The sequence below is a fragment of the Trachypithecus francoisi genome, unplaced genomic scaffold (genome assembly GCF_009764315.1).
Source record: "Trachypithecus francoisi isolate TF-2019V2 unplaced genomic scaffold, Tfra_2.0 Lachesis_group17, whole genome shotgun sequence".
Lineage (NCBI taxonomy): Eukaryota > Metazoa > Chordata > Mammalia > Primates > Cercopithecidae > Trachypithecus > Trachypithecus francoisi.
In genome coordinates this window covers 98,034,621-98,051,342 of record NW_022681462.1, presented here as the reverse complement: position 1 = coordinate 98,051,342, position 16,722 = coordinate 98,034,621, and positions in this window count along the sequence as shown.

Here is a 16,722-nt window from a genome sequence, read left to right as displayed (position 1 = left end):
TTCCTCAGGATGGAGCTGGGGCTGCTGTCCTGGTGTGCCCAGGATTATCCTGGTTTGGGCAGGGGCCTAGCATTCAACCTGGTGGCTTCAGCGCCCAGCACACCTCTTAGAACCCAGGAAGCTCTCGACACATGTCTGTGGGATGCATGATGAATAAGCCACCCTACCTCAAGAATTGTTGATGACTTGGTTTCCTAAGAGAGTAAGATTGACAAATATTTATCACTGAGATTGGTACTGGTCCCCTCTTGGCAGGTAAGTCAGAAGGTTACTTCTGCACACAAAATACAGGGGAGACTGGGCACAGTGGCTCACACTTGTAGTCCCAACATTTTGGGAAGCCAAGGTGGGAGGATTGCTTGAGCTCAGGAGTTTCAGACCAGCCTGAGCAACATGGCAAGACTCCCATTTCTACAAAAAGAAAAAAAAAAAAAATTAATTACCCAGGTATGGTAGCATGTGCTATATATAGTCCCAGATACTTGGGAGGCTGAGGCCGGAGGATCACTGAGCCCAGGAGACAGAGGCTACAGTGAGCCATGATCACACCACTACACTCTAGCCTAGGTAACAGAGTGAGACCCTGTTAAAAAAAATACAGAGGTGCTCTTGCCCACATTTGTCTCTTCTTAGGGTCACGAAACATTTGCCCAGTTAGGTGGATCCATTATGGATAGATAAATTATATTATCGGATTTTAATCAAAGTAACTGTTCTAAAATGGAGAAGTAGCTTCAAAAGAACACAGCAAAAAAGAAAAAAAGTCCTAAAATGGAAAATAATCCTAACGTACAAGCCCCAGTGAACAACGGGGATGGTTTACAAAAATTCTGATCTTTGTCTCCAGTTCCTGGCACAGAACTCCTCAAACTTTTGGACTTTCCTGAGTGACAGAAGTATCTTCTTTATGCTAATGAATGATGGGTCCTGGGGGAATGGGGCACTGAGATGGTTCCTGGCTGGGGCTGGACACCAGCAAGACCAAATCTTGGTTGGAACTTCCAGCACCCCTGACTGATGGGATTCAAGGAGACTCCGAGTTAGTGAACACATCCGCACACCAGCAGGGCAGCACGCCCCTGTGTCCACCGGGACACAGGCTGCCATGCCTTGGCCCCTTCCGGCACTCTCCATGTGCCTCTTCACTGGGCTGCTTGTTTGTATCCTTTATAAACTGGAACAGCAAGGGGAACACTTCCCTTTGTTCAGAGAGGCGTTCTGGCAAATTAGCGACCCTGGGGGTGGGGGTTGGGACTCCTGAATTGGAAGTCAGCTGGGCAGAAGTGTGGGTCGGCTGAGGACCCCATTTGTGGCTGGGATCTGAACGAGGCTGTCTTGTGGAACTGAGCCCTTCAACTGTGGGGTCTGATGCTAACTCCAGGTAGATAGTGTCAGAATCGAATTAACATGTTGAACACCAAGTTGGTGTTAGATAATTGGAGAACCACACAACAGGTAACCCAGCTGATGAATATCCAGTAAAAGCATTAGAGACCTAATCCAGTGTGAAGAGAAGTCAGCAACCCTCCCTTTTCTAAACCACCAAGGCTATTGGAAATGTGGATTTATGTATCTATCATCATTGCTAACAAGAAGACTCCCTCTAAGTCTATGCTATGCATTGGCGTTGGATCATAGCTCAAGATTGCATAAAACTATCTCAGTTAGCAACACATTTACAAAACTCAGCGTTCGGAACCCAAGACAAACCTCAACACTGTTTGTGATGTGTACAGTTCTACTCTTTATGGACTCTTGAGATTTAATGAAAACTATTTAGAAGCTTCTTTGAGGTGTTTTTGTTTTGTTTTGTTTTTGTTTTTGCTTTTTCATGGAGTCTTGCTCAGTCGCCCAGGCTGGAGTGCAGTAGTGCAATCTCGGCTCACTGCAAGCTTTGCCTCCAGGGTTCACGCCATTCTCCTGCCTCAGCCTCCCGAGTAACTGGGACTACAGCTACACGCCCATCTAATTTTTTTTTTTTCTTTTTTTTTAGTAGAGACAGGGTTTTGTTGTGTTAGCTAGGATGGTCTTGACCTCCTGACCTTGTGATCTGCCCGCCTCGGCCTCCCAAAGTGCTGGGATTACAGGCGTAAGCCACCGCGCCCGGCCTTGAGGTGTTTTTTTAAAAATGTTTATTTATTTTTTTAAGACAGGGTCTTGCTCTGTCACCCAGGCTGGAGTGCAGTGGCACGATCACAGCTCACTGTAGCCTCGACCTTCAGGGCTCAAGCAATCCTCCTGCCTCAGCCTCCTGAGTAGCTGGGACTATAGGTCCTCCCCTGCCATGCCCAGCTAGCTAATTTTTCATTTTTCGTAGAGATGAAGTCTTGCTATGTTGCCCAGGCTGGTCTTGAACGCCTGGGCTCAAGCGATGATCCTACCTTGACCTCCCAGCGTGCTGGGATTACAGGTGTGAGCCACCGTGGCCAGCCGTCTGAGGTGGTTTTTTTTGTTTTGTTTTCGTTTTTGTTTTTTTTAATAGAAAAAGTCCCAGAGGCAATACGAGTGGGCAAATGCTTACATGGATTACAGACTGGAAAGCAAGATGGCAGCAAACCAAGATGCATTTTTTGGGTCAACAAATCGTGTTGGAAAATACCTGGAAAACACGGGTGAGAATGTGAAGACAACCATGAGAACAAATTATTCGGTGGGAAGTTTGCCACAAGACTGGATGAAACTGCAGATACTGTTACTGTGTCTGGGGACGGTTATGTTTCAAAGACGAAGTGCACAAAGAACTCCTTTTTCATGAGCCACCGAAGGAAGGACCTGCCAGAGAAGGCATTTTCTCAACGGTAAATGAAAACAATGTAAACTGTAAAGTAAACTGTAATGAAAACAATGTGTTATTGAAAAATTCTGTAAGCCAGAGGGTCTGCGTTTTACTTGGAATTTAAAAGGAAAAAGGAAGGCAGGATGGGGTTACAGAGTGAACAGGGAATCCGTTGCCTTCGCGCTGAGGCAGGTAGGGGAGGAGACCAGCGGGCCGAGTGATTTAAAAGAGAAACATGGTTTCATGTGGGTGGACAAGGCCCTTCTTCCTTCCGGCTCTCTGTATCTTTGGCTGTGTATTTTCAGCTATGACGTCCATCAAAACCAAGTATTGAAATAACTTAGAACAAGATCTTCAGATCATTAAACCAATTATTAAACCAAGATTTTGTAAGAGAACAAAGCATACCCCATCACCTTGCTGTCACCAACAAAATGTGATTGTTGAGATTGAGAGCAAAAGGTTATTTTTGAGCCGTTAATGGAAACCAAAATCACAGTCATTTAAAAATATTGTTGATTTAACTTTATAGTAAGTCTTTCTGTTTCCACTTTTTGTATAAGTTTTATAGGTATTTGATATACCATTACTTATAATAATATATCTGTGGCCGGGTGTGGTGGCTCATGCCTGTGATCCCAGCACTTTGGGAGCCCAAAGTAGGTGGATCACGAGGTCAGGAGTTCGAGACCAGCCTAACCAGCATGGTGAAACCCTGTCTCTACTAAAAATACAAAAAATTAGCAGGGCATGGTGACAGGCACCTGTAATCCCAGATACTTGGGAGGCTGAGGCAGGAGAATCGCTTGGACCTGGGAGGCGGAGGTTACAGTGAGCTGAGATCATGCCACGGCACTCCAGCCTGGGTGACAGAGTGAGATTCTGTCTCAAAAATAAATAAATAAATAAAAAATAATAATATATGTATATAGTTTGCAAAGAAACATACATATCAAAGTTAGCTCCAAGACTTTTTACTGACGATAACAATGATCTCTATCTTTCCTGCTCCTTTGCAAAGCAACCTTGCCGTGATTTCCTTAGGAAATAGTACCAGCTTTTCCCCTCCCCTTTGAAGCTGGGCTTGTTTTGAGCAATAAAATGCTGTGGAACTAATGCTATGTAGGCTCCAAATTTTGGCCTTAAGAGAGAAACAGTTTCTACCTTGGTCACTTGGGAAGCCCGTTCTTGGGGTCCATCCACCAAATTAGGGAAATAGGGAGAGAAGGAGAGAAGTCTTACTGTCCCAGCCATTCCTGCAAACACCAGACACAGCTGGAGCCATCTCGGTTGTTCCAGCCCCAGCCATCCTGTGATAGCAGCTTCACAAGAGACCCACGCCAATCCCATGTGGAACCGAAGAACTTCCCTGCTCCAATTCCTGACCCGCAGAACTGTGAGCAAATAAAGTGGTGGTTGTTTTAAACCTTTGAGCTTTGAGATAGTTGGTTATGTAGCAAGAGAAAACGGAAGCAGACCACTAGCCTACGAGGTGACATCCAAACTCCTCAGTGTGCAGCACGCAACCCAAAAAGATGTCTATACCTTCCAAACTTTACAAAAACTTTGTTCTATTTTTAAAAATTGTGGTAAAATATACATAGCATGGCTGGGTGAAGTGGCTCACGCCTGTAATCCCAGCACTTTGGGAGGCTGAGGTGGGCGAATCATCTGAAGTCAGGAGTTCGAGACCAGCCTGGCCATCATGGTGAAACTCTGTCTCTATTAAAAATACAAAAATTAGCCAGGCGTGGGGTGCATGCCTGTAATCCCAGCTACGAGGGAGGCTGAGGCAGGAGAATCGCTTGAACCTGGGAGGCAGAGGTTGCAGTGAGCCGAGATTATGTCACTGCACTCCAGCCTAGGCAACAGAGCAAGACTCTGTCAAAAATAAATAAATAAATAAGTATACACACACACACACACACACACACACACACACAACACATAACAGTTATCATAAGCATTTTGAAGGGTACGGTCAACGACATTGTGTATGCTGACACTGTTATGTGACCATCACCACCGATCCATCTCTAGAACTTTTTCGTTTTGCAAAGCTGCAACTCCATGGCCGAGCGCAGTGGCTCACACCTGTAATCCAGCACTTTGGGAGGCCAAGGCAGGCAAATTACCTGAGGTCAGGAGTTTGAGACCAGCCTGACCAACATGGTGAAACCCCGTCTCTACTAAAAATACAAAAAATCAGCCAGGTGTGGTGGTGCACGCCTGTAATCCCTGCGGGTGGGCCTCATCCAGCCCATCAGAGGACTTCGCAGAACAAAGCAGCAGAGGAAAGGCCCATTGTCTCTCTTTTCTCCTGAGCTGGAACATGCATTTCTCCTGCCCTCTGACGTCAGAGCTCCCGGTTCTAGGGCCTTTGGGCTCAGCCTGGGACTTCCATCATCGGCTTTCCTGAATCCCCATTGTGCAGACAGCAGATCTCAGGACATCGTGGCCTGTGTAATCACACACCAGTCCCTCATAATAAATCGCTTTCTGTGGATCTCTATACATCCTGTTGGTTCTGTTTCTCTGGAGAACCCTAACATAGTCAGGCACCGAGACACTGTCCCACGGCAGAAGGCACGCTTCCCCTACCCGCCCTACCCTGGAGTTCTCACCAGGACAGGAACTAACCCAAAGCTCCGTGGTCACTAACCTTTTCATACTCAGCACAGCAGCTACAGGAGTAAGCTGAGTGTGGAACGAAAGAAAGACAATCCCGTAGGTCCTTTCATTATTAGACGGCCCTGTGGCCTCCTCCCTGCCCTATAATTGACCTTCGTGACTACCTGGCTTCACCCGCAACTGCGAAAGCACACCCCCGCCCTGCCACTGCCACCCGGTCCTTATTTCACAGGAAACAAAAGCGAGGGCAGGATTTGGCTCCTGGTCACATGACAGCAAAGGGCTGGTGCTGGGACCACCGCAGGCTCAGAGGAAACGGATGTCCCAGACTCGTTCCAGTCAAAATCTGCAGCTGCCTGTTTTATTCTGACATTTCCACGCAAAGCCAAGTCTTGCAGCAAGTGGAATTTCCAAAGTTTTGTACTGGTGGCCCCTGGTCCGATGACCGGCTCAGGAATCTATTTAAAATGGTTTTCTTTTAAATGACAGGACTAGGTAAACAGGCTTTGAAAAAATATAAGCAATACATATGGGTACTATCAAGAAAAAATAGTGCCTGCCCCTCCCCACAGCAATGCCTGGAGAGCAAACCAGGCCAGGGAGAAATGGTTGCCACGCGTTGAAAAAGAATCGTTGCTTTTTCACGTCTAGATTCTATCCAAGGAAAGCCCACCTTGTGGCTCCTGAAACCACTGTTCTATTTCATTCCTGTCGCTGTAAACTTTCTTGACAAGGGGTGGTTCCTTGCTGCTGTGGCTTTCCTTGCTCCAGGCACCCTCAGTGCTTGCAGCCTGGCTGCGTGTGCGCCTCTGCTGGGATGACCCCGTCCCGTGGCCCCAGGGCTCCATCGGAAGGCTGGCTCTCCCCACCTTGGGCGGCTCGGCATCTGCCGGCTGACCCCAGCCCTTCCTTCCTGGAAGCCCTTCCTCTCTCAGACTCTGACCTGCCACATGGCTTTGCTCGGATGCTCTGTCTGTGGGCAGCAGATGCCTTAAGCAGCCATTCTGGGGAGGATGTCCCATCTGGAAAGATCAGATCTAAGAGATGATGTCATCCAGACCTGTGATCAGCAGAAACTGGGGCGAAAGCAAGCTCTGCCGCCCTCCAAAGGGGCCCATCTGGAGCCTAAGAGGGAGTTTGCTGATGAGAAAACAAGGCATGTTGGAGGCGGCAGGGAGGCATGTCGGAGACGGCAGGGAGGCATGTCGGAGACAGCAGGGAGGCATGTTGGAGACGGCAGGGAGGCATGTTGGAGATGGCAGGGAGGCATGGTGTAGATTTTGTCACTCCCTGGGTAACAGAATTTGAAAAGAGTGGATCAGATCAGATCAAAATGCTTACTCTGTGCTAGATGCCAAAAAGATTACAAATAAATGTAAAAGACAGACTCCCCTCCCTCCCCTCTAAGGAAACATAACGGTCTCCCTTTCCGGACACTGCTGTGATTTGACTATATTCGGCGGGAGATTTAGCAGAAAAATCCAAAGCCCTGTCCTCTCATGTCCCAGAAGTTCATTGTAGTGTCTAGCACTGGCACCAAAATCATAGGGATCAGGGTCCTCCCGGCTTCAGTGTGTCCTCCCTGGGGTGCAGGACCTGTCCTCGTGGCTGCTGGAACTTGGGTCATTATGTTGAAATTCCAGCCGTGGGGGTGGAAGGGATGCTCCGTTGTTGAGGACATGAACTCCTAGAAGGACACACCCGCTTCTGCTCACATCTCCTTGTCCAGAACCCAGTGAGTTCAGGGAGGCTGTGAAGGCGGCGCTTTCTCCAGGGGCACGTGCTCTCTTTCGGGGTACCAGCTGGAAGAAGGGGAGAAGAGGCACACAGGCATCACAAGCATTTTGAAGCAGCAAACAGTGCACTGTGGTGAGGATAAAGGAGACACTGATGTCTGGAGGCAGCTGGCATCTGGGAGACACTGGGCTGTGCCCAGGTCCTGAGACATCACATCTCATGAAGGCCACCGACCTGTGTGCTCCGCTCACAAAGGCGCTCAGGACCTCAGTGCTGGAGGCTGCCCAGGGCCATGAGTCCTTTTTAATTGAACACACCCATCCGGAGGCGCTGTCACCCTCCCGGGCAATTCGGCATTCCTCTAATGTATGTAGTTCTTTTATGGCTTGAACTTCAACCTGCTCAAGCCTTCTATCCAGGAATAATTTAATGCAGCAACCCAGCCCTGAACTGAGTGCCCGCTCTGTGCCAGCGGGGGAGAATGTGAGGGTCGGCTGAGAAGGGGATCTTGTCCTAGGACCCTTCTAAATCAAGTCACAGAGCGATGCTGACAAACGGCAAACAAGTAGGTCTTTACAGCCCACAAGGTGTGCAGAGAGTGGTGCTGGGCCTCGAGTGACAGTGTGTGCAGTGGTGAGGGGCAGGTACCCTGAGAGATGGGGACAGTGAGGCTGCAAGGCAGGACTAGGAGGGCAGCTAAGGGACTGGGGCTTGATCTCCAGGGGCACTGGGCCAGACACCTACAGCAATAGAACCCCTTTCCCAGCCCCAAGAGGGCGACTGGATGGTGGGGCCTCATCCCTGCCTGCCCTCCCTGGGCACCACTGTCCACTGTCTGCCTCCACCCCGAGGCTCTCTGGGCCCTGGGGCAGACCTTGGAAAAGGTTGCTATGGACGGGGGGAAGCCCCAGCACCCCCAGAAAATGCTGTCCTTTGTTCCATCAGACCCAGTAGCTCTCCAGGCTCTCCTGACCCCAGTATCCCTGTGGAGAGGAGGCCCTAGGCACTGGGGAGCTGGGGCCTGTGTCCAGGCCAGTGGTGGGGGCCACACTCCCAGGGTCTCGCCACACTGCCTGGGGCAGGCGGCCTGCCACACGCTGCTGGCTTTTTCCATATTACTCCTGAACTTTCCTTCAAACAATCAAGAGGAAGTACCCTCAGCCCAGCTGCCAGGATACACGTGTCCTCAGCCTTTTCCAGGGAGGGAGCTGCCGCCCTGGGGGTAGAGGGTAGGGGCAGTGCTGGGACGGGAAGGAAACCCAGCCCGCTCCATCCAGGAAGCAATAAGCCGGCATCACTGGTTCCACGGCCGCTTGTTCCTCAGACTGGGAAAGAGGGACATCCAGCACCACGTGGCAGTGGGTGCTGGGAGCTGCCCCTGCTCCATCCACGGCACTCAGGTTCCCCATGTTACAGTAGGTGGCTGGTCAGACATGAGCAGGGCAGGAGAGACCCACCCCCACCTCACCAGGAGTGTCCGGTGACCATCAAGCGATGGTCAGGAGGTTGGTGACCGTCTCTCTAAAATAATAATGGGACCACCACCACACAGGCCCATGGACTCAGGGCTCTCGGGCTTGCAACAGGACATGGAGAAAAGACTGAGAAGCCCAGCCCACAGTGGGGGTTTCTGGAATGTTCCCTTGGGAATGGAAGGAACAGGGACCTCTGCAAAGGCTGGTTTGATTTTGTTGCCAAGTCTTTTATATAAGCCTTTCTCAGTCACCCCACAGCCCCCCAAACTTGAATTTCTGCTTCTGGATATGTGTGCTCAGATGGATAAAAACCAAACATAGAATGTGATATCACTCTCCAGAACATGTAAGGAACTACAATTCAACAATGACAGCAACAAAAAAAAAAAAGCCCAGGCTGGGTGCCGTGGCTCACGCCTGTAATCACAGCACTTTGGGAGGCTGAGGTAGGTGGGTCACCTGAGGTCAGGAGTTCGAGACCAGCCTGGCCAACATGGCAAAACACCATCTCTACTAAACAAACAAAAAATTAGCCAGGCGTGGTGGCGGACACCTGTAATCCCAGCTACTCAGGAGGCTGAGGCAGGATAATCGCTTGAACCCGGGAGGCGGAGATCGCAGTGAGCCGAGATAGTGCCACTGCACTCCAGCCTGGGCAACAAGAGCGAAACTCTGTCTCAAAAGAAAAAAAAAGTTAAACACAGAATTACCATATGACCCAGCAGTTTCATGTCTGGGGTATATATCCAAAAGCAGGGACTCCAAGAGAGAGTGCATACCCATGGTCACAGCAGTGTCACTCACAGTCGCCAGAAGGTGGAAGTGACCCACTTGTCCCTCAGCAGAGAGATGCATCAGTGCAAAGCGGCACAGTCACACCATGGAGGCTAGTCATGGACAGGCACGAAACTTGAATACCTGTTACCACACCGGTGAACCTCGAAAACACTACGTTAAGTGAAATAAGCCAGACACAAAGGGACAAACATTGCATGATTCCACTGATAGGAGGCACCCGGAAGAGGCAAATTCATAGAGAGAGAAAGTCCAGTAGAGGTTACCAGGGGCTGGGAGGAAGAGGAAATAGGGAATGTTTTGTGGGTGCAGAGTTTCAGCTGGGGATAATGAACAAGTTCTGGGGATGGATGTTGGTGATGGCTGCACGACAATGAATGGACTTCCTGCCACTGAGCTGCATGTTTGCAAATGGTTAAAATAAGGCCGGGTATGGTGGCTCACATTTGTAATCCCAGCACTTTGGGAAGCCGAGGCAGGTAAATCACCTGAGGTCGGGAGTTCAAGACCAGCCTGACCAACATGAAGAAACCCTGTCTCCACTAAAAATACAAAAATAGTTGGGCGTGGTGGCGCATGCCTGTAATCCCAGCTACTCAGGAGGCTGAGGCAGGAGAATTGCTTGAACCCAGGAGGCGGAGGTTATGGAGAGCTGAGGTCGCGCCATTGCACTCTAGCCTGGGCAACAAAAGCGAAACTCCACCTCAAAAAAAAAAAAAAAAAAAAAAAAAAAAAAGAAAAGAAAAAAAGAAAGAAAATGGTTAAAATAGCAGAGGAATTCTCCCCATGCAAGGGACAGGCCATTTCTCCTTATGTGATGAAAAGTTCTGCCGATGCCCCCAGGTGACAGTGTGAGGCTTGTTGAGCAGTGGACCAGGCCCGGCCTGGGACAGGGTCCCGGTGTTGTGATGGAGGGGAGGCTGGTGTCCAGGCCGCCAGGGGCACCCAGTGCTCCTTCGGGTGCTGGCTTCATGCATGGAAGTCGCATAAGAGTCACGCAGGGAAATTCAAGTTGAGTCATTTGCAGGATGTGCAGAGCGGGGCGGGCCCTCCAAACTTGGCAACCTTGGAGGAAATGATTTTATATTTTTTGACTCTCATGTAACCTAGACACTCAGCTGGGACTCTATTTCCTATTTCAAGACTTTTCCAAACAGTTGTGTTTCCAAAGAACTTCCTAAACACACGACCAGGGGAAGGAACAGGGCCTGCTGCTCCAATTCCCTCGGCTCCCAACGCCCCTCAAGTGTTTGCACAGGAAAATGGTAGCGCAGGGCACCAGGCAGGCAGGAAGCGGTGGGAATCTCAGAAGCTGCTTTCTGGGTTTGACCTCAGGCAATTAAAAAGTAGCAAAATAGATGGTGAGTGGAGAGGGTTTATGGGCTGCAGACCCGCAAGGCGCTCGCAGGTACCGAAAGACACAGCCGAGAGTCTGCCTGTGCGCCTGCAGGCCTAGCAACCATCATTTGCTCATCTTAGGTTCCTGCACTCCCTGGGAACTTAGGGAGCCTCCCGCGGGGCAGGCAGAGGCTGGGAACTAGAGCAGGAAGGCCCGCGGGTCCATCCCATGGTCTCACTCCCTTTCCTCTTGTCCCCTTCCCCTTGAGGCATTTCTTTTTTTTTTTTTTTTTTTTTTGAGACGGAGTCTCGCTCTGTCGCCCAGGCTGGAGTGCAGTGGCCGGATCTCAGCTCACTGCAAGCTCCACCTCCCGGGTTTACGCCATTCTCCTGCCTCAGCCTCCCGAGTAGCTGGGACTACAGGCGCCCGCCACCTCGCCTGGCTAATTTTTTGTATTTTTTAGTAGAGACGGGGTTTCACTGTGTTAGCCAGGATGGTCTCGATCTCCTGACCTCGTGATCCGCCCGTCTCGGCCTCCCAAAGTCCCTTGAGGTATTTCTAAGGCTGCAGATGCCGCTTACCGAGCGAGCGGGGTCCTGGCGGGGAGGGATGCGGGCCACAGCCAGATGGGATATCTGGCTGCTCTCTCCTGAAACACCCAGCTCATTTCCTTTACCCCGTGTGGCTGCGAGGACCAGCTGGCCTCCCTCCTGGGGTCCCTCAGCGTAAGCCCCTGGGGAGCTCCGAGGCTTGGTCTCCTCTGTCTCAGCAGACCATTCGCCTTGGTGTCTTATCTTGTGTGTGTGTGTGTGTGTGTGTGTTTTGTCATGGATTTTAATTTTTCCAAGTTTTGGATTTACAGAAAAATTGAGAAGATAGTACAGGGAGTTCCCATAAACCCCACATCCAGATTCCTCCATTATTAACATGGAGCATGAGTCCAGCCCATTTGTTCCGATGAACGGACCGACATTCATTCATCAAGTCCACTGTTGGCTCAGATCTCAGTTTTCACCTCAAGTCCTTTTCTGTTCCAGGATCCCCTGCAGGACGCCACAGGCCATTTACTCATGGTCTCCTTAGGCCCCTCTGGCTAGGACAGTTTCTTGGGTTTTTTTTTTTTTTTTTTTTGTCTCCCTCTTTAGACTGGGAGCTCCTTAAGGGCAAAGATAAGGCTCCGCCCCGCGAGTCCCCCCATGGTGCCTGACGTCATGCTCTGCCCATCCCAGGCCTCCGTGGGTGATGAGAGGCCTGAGTTGAGGCACCAGCTTCAACTGTATGCGATGACGCCATTGAGCAGGGAGAGATGGGGCTGGGGGGATTTCACTTGCTTTTGTTTTTTTTTTTTTTTTTTTGAGGCGGAGTCTCGCTCTGTCGCCCGGACTGGAGTGCAGTGGCCAGATCTCAGCTCACTGCAAGCTCCGCCTCCCGGGTTTCCGCCATTCTCCTGCCTCAGCCTCCCAAGTAGCTGGGACTACAGGCGCCCGCCACCTCGCCCGGCTAGTTTTTGTATTTTTAGTAGAGACGGGGTTTCACCGTGTTAGCCAGGATGGTCTCGATCTCCTGACCTCGTGATCCGCCCGTCTCGGCCTCCCAAAGTGCTGGGATTACAGGCTTGAGCCACCGCGCCCGGCCTGCTTTTGTTACATTTCTGTAGTGTTTATGTCTTTAAAAATAATCAGCATACGCTTCTCTTCCAATTAGGAAAACCGCAGCAATTCAAGCCGGGAGCTGGGGCCCGGACAGTTCATTACCCGGCTGGGTTCCCTGCGCAGGCAGTTCACGCGCGCAGGCTGCCCTCTGGAAGAACTGCGGCTGGAAGGCGCAATTCTCCCAAGAAAGCAAAGACACAGACTCATGGCGGAGAGTTCTGGGCAGAAACGGAGGCGGAGATTGGAGGGAAGCATCCACAAGCCAAGGAGTGCCAAAGATTGCCAGCAACCCTCAGACGCTGGAGGACGCAGGGAAGGAGCCTCCCCAAGAGCCTTTGGAGGGAGCAGGGCCCTGCTGACACCTCAGTGTCAGACACCTGGCCTCCAGGACGGTGAGAGAATGGATTCTGCTGTTGTAAGCCACCCAGCTCTCGGCCCTTGGTTATGTGGGTCACAGGACACCAGTAGAGTGGTATCTACTCATTCATTTCAGAAATGTTTACTGCGTGCCAGTACATACCAGGCACTTTCGAAGACACTGGGGATACGGAAATAAACAATAAACAGGATCCTTGCTCTCTGTGGAGTTACCATTCTAGTAGAGGAAGATGAGCAAAAGTAAATAAATGATAACTTCTGTCTGGGCGTGATGGCTCACATCTGTAATCTCTGCACTTTGGGAGGCTGAGGCGTGCAGATCACCTGAGGTCAGGAGTTTAGGACCAGCTTGGCCGACATGGTGAAACTCTGTCTCTACAAAAAATACAAAAATCAGCTAGGCGTACTGGCACATGCCTGTAGTCACAACTACTCAGCAGGCTGAGGCAGGAGGATCGCTTGAACCCGGGAGGCAGAGGTTGCAGTGAACCGAGATTATGTCACTGCACTCAGTCGCAAAAAAATAATAAAAATAAATAAATGATAAGCTCTAACAGCAGGGAGAGCTGTGAGAGCCACACAACAGAGGCATCAGAGAGGGTGTTGGTTCCCTTGGGCTGCCCTTGCCAGGCACTACAAGGTGGGTGGCTGAAAAGGAAGCACCAGCACCAGGCCGTGGCTGGGTTTGGCCCATAGGCCATTGTTTGCCACCCTGCTCTGTAGAACAGATGCCTCTCCTGGGGACACAAAATGGGTCATGCTGATCTGTTTTGTAGGGGGAAACTGAGGCAGGAGGTTGCCTGACTGGTCCCTGAGCAACCGCAGGCGTGGACACAGGCACGTCTCTCCAGAGTTCCTTCTGGTTGGAGATGGCTTGTCTTGATCCATGGACCTACAGGGCCTGACTTCTGATGGGAAGGAAATTCATGGCCACTCTGCTGGGGGATGGGGGCTCTGGGCAGAGCGCCCCGTGTCTTCTCACCTGTCCTAGAGTCCTGGCCCAAAGCCTCCTCCCAGTCTCCCTGGCTCTGTCCTCGGGTGTACCCAGGCTGCATTTCCAGGAAATGCCTCTCGTTTCCCCATACAGGGAAGGAAGCAGAAGGCCCTAAGCCAGGATCAGCCTCCAGCTCAGCTCCCGGGTAAATGGGTGCACCTTGTCTCACCCCCACCCTTGAGCCCACCCTGGCTGAGGCTCAGAGCACCACATGCCTGGCTCTCCTTGGTCCCATGCTGACTGGAGACCAAAATTCGGGCTGTTTTGAGCTAATACAGATTAATTTCTTCCCTTCTCTCATGCCCTTCTCCATTCACTCCATTCATTCATTGAGCCTGTATTTAGTAAGCACCTGCCATGCACAGTGCTGTGCTGGGCAGCAGTTGCCTTGGTGACAAGGCCCTGCCATGGAGTGCCCACCTCGTGGCTGCCAAGCCCTCCAGGGCACGAGTATCTTCACAAGACTTAGGCTTTGAAGGAAAATGAGTCCAGTTTAGCGGGACTGTGGGATAAAAGTGTGCTCCACTCCACATCCAAGCTGGACAGGAAGACCCCTCCCTCCCCGGGAAAACCAGGCAACGGGAGGCTCACCTGACTCCATCTTCACAGTGTGAGGAAACTGAGGCAGGGGCTGAGTGGCAGCCTCTGAGACCCTCCAGCCCCTGGTCCTGCCTTGGCTGTGACTGGGCCTGTGGCCCAGCAGGGACACCACAGCCCAATCGTGAGCAGGAACATGGGGACATGTGACCCCCTCAAAGCCCCTCTTTAGCAGAGGTGGGGCTCTCAGACCTGAGCAAGATTCTGCTCAGGTGGCCCCACACAGAGAAGGGGTCCTGCTTCCTGCACTCCAGGAGCTGTCTGGGGTGCCTGTGGTGGGTCCAGCTCTGAGAAGCAACGGCGGCGTGACAGGGTCTTTCCTGTCCACTCAGGACCACGGAGCTAGAGCAGCGCCCGAGGAGCTTCGTGTCCCCGTCCAGGGCTACAGTCTTCGTTGCCCCGTTCATTCAGTTGCTGCTGCCTGCCAGACACTCACACGGAGCCTCTGAATGTGGCGTGCCCCACGTCCCACTGACAGCGCTGTGTGTGCTCCAGTATGTGGAAACCGGGGCAAGGAGGGCGAATGACTTGTCCACTGTCATGCAGCTGCTGCGCGGTGGGGCTGAGATTACACCCAGGGACTGACCCAAGCCCCTGCCCAGCCCCAGGGACCCCAGTTTCTGGGCTGGCCCCTGTGCCCAAGTTTTAGGATCCCCACCACCGCCCCAGCATTGTCATGCTTTGTCTGCGTTTCTGGGCTGAATTATGTTCTCATGGAGAGAGGGACCATCCTGCCTCTTATGCACCCACACCCCCATCCTGCTGCCCGGGACAGTGCCAGGCTGCCGGGGGCATTTGATGAGATGTGACATGTAAAGAATCTGATGGTGCCTGGCACAGGGTCATTCCTGGAGGATGCTCAGCCTCACCCGCCCATCCCGCCAACATCTCTGGCGCAGTGCAGATCCAGCTCAGCCACAGATGTGGGTATGGCAGGAACATTATTCTGGTGGGTTCTGTCCACAGGACAGTCCTCTAACCGCATGACAAGATGCCACCATAGTGGCCTCTACAACATACAGTAAGCACTCACTGTATGTCCAGGAGGAGTAACTATGCGCTTTGCCTGTCAGTTACAATGGGAACCAGCAAAATGAAATTTACTTATTGTTGCAAGATAATAGCCAAGCCTTTTAAACATATGCTTTTCAAACAAACCCATCGCCATGGCAACCCTCTTAAAACAAGATGTAACCTGGTTTAAAGAACCTGAGAGCTAATTCTAGTAGTGCTTTGTATTTAGTTACGCCTTTCTTCTGAATTTAATGGACTTCACTCACTAGGCTCCACTAACATCCTCTGAAGTCTTAGGGGACAGATACTATTAAACCCATTTTACAGATGTAGGCACCAAGGCACAGACGGGTTAAGTGACTTGGCCACTACGTGAAATCTTCGCCATGAGCAAGTCCAGGCCAGACCCAGGTCTTCTCTTGTTTCCTTCTGTTGTCTTCACTAATCAGACCATGCTGGATTTTGAAAGCCCATCATCATGAAAGGCTTAGAGTTTCCCACAGCTTGGCCTAGGGCCATTGGCCAGATGCTGCTGCTATTCACGTGCAGAGAAGGCTGCTGGACCAGGAGGCCAGCAAAGGGCAAGGAGGAAGTTGTGGCTGAGGTTCAGGGGATGAAAAGATCCCCACAGAGAGCTCCATGGGCTGGACAGCAATGCAAGGACCCAAGTGCCCCACAACTCACTCTGGCACAGCTGACACCAAGCCACACCCGCCGGTTACAGGGGAATTTTAAACTCTTTGCCAGCCCCAGGGGCCAATGGCATCCTCCTTGAGCATCCAGGCAAAGTCCTGCGTCGGGCCTTTGCACCAGCCAGTGGTTCTCAGGCGGGGCCGCTGGCCGCCAGCAGCAGCAGCAGCAGCAGCAGCAGCATCTGTTATGTTGGAAATGTAGGTTTTCTGCCCTCACCTCAGACCCACTGAATCAGAAACTCTGCCTTACATGCCCTCCAGGGGCTTCTGATGCACCCTCGAGATCTCTGCCTAGAACGCTCCTCCCGGATACCGTGGCCAACTCCCTTTCCTCCTTCCAGGCTTTGCTCACATCTCACCTTCTCAGAGAGGCCTCTCCTGAGCCCGACGATTTCTTGCATTCTCAGCCCTGCCCTCCCAGCTCTCTTTCCTGACCAATGGCTGTGTGGCCTGCATCGTGTCTACTGAATCTCGTCTGTCTCTCCCGTGAAACATAAACTCAAACAGAGCACTCTTTGCTGAGTCACCTGCACAGAGCGCTCGATAACCAGTGCTTGCGGGAACAGTGACTTCTGGCTCAGGCTGTTAGACGGGCGATGAGGAGCAGCAGCAAGTGTTCGGGTGGGTGGGATGGGGTGGATG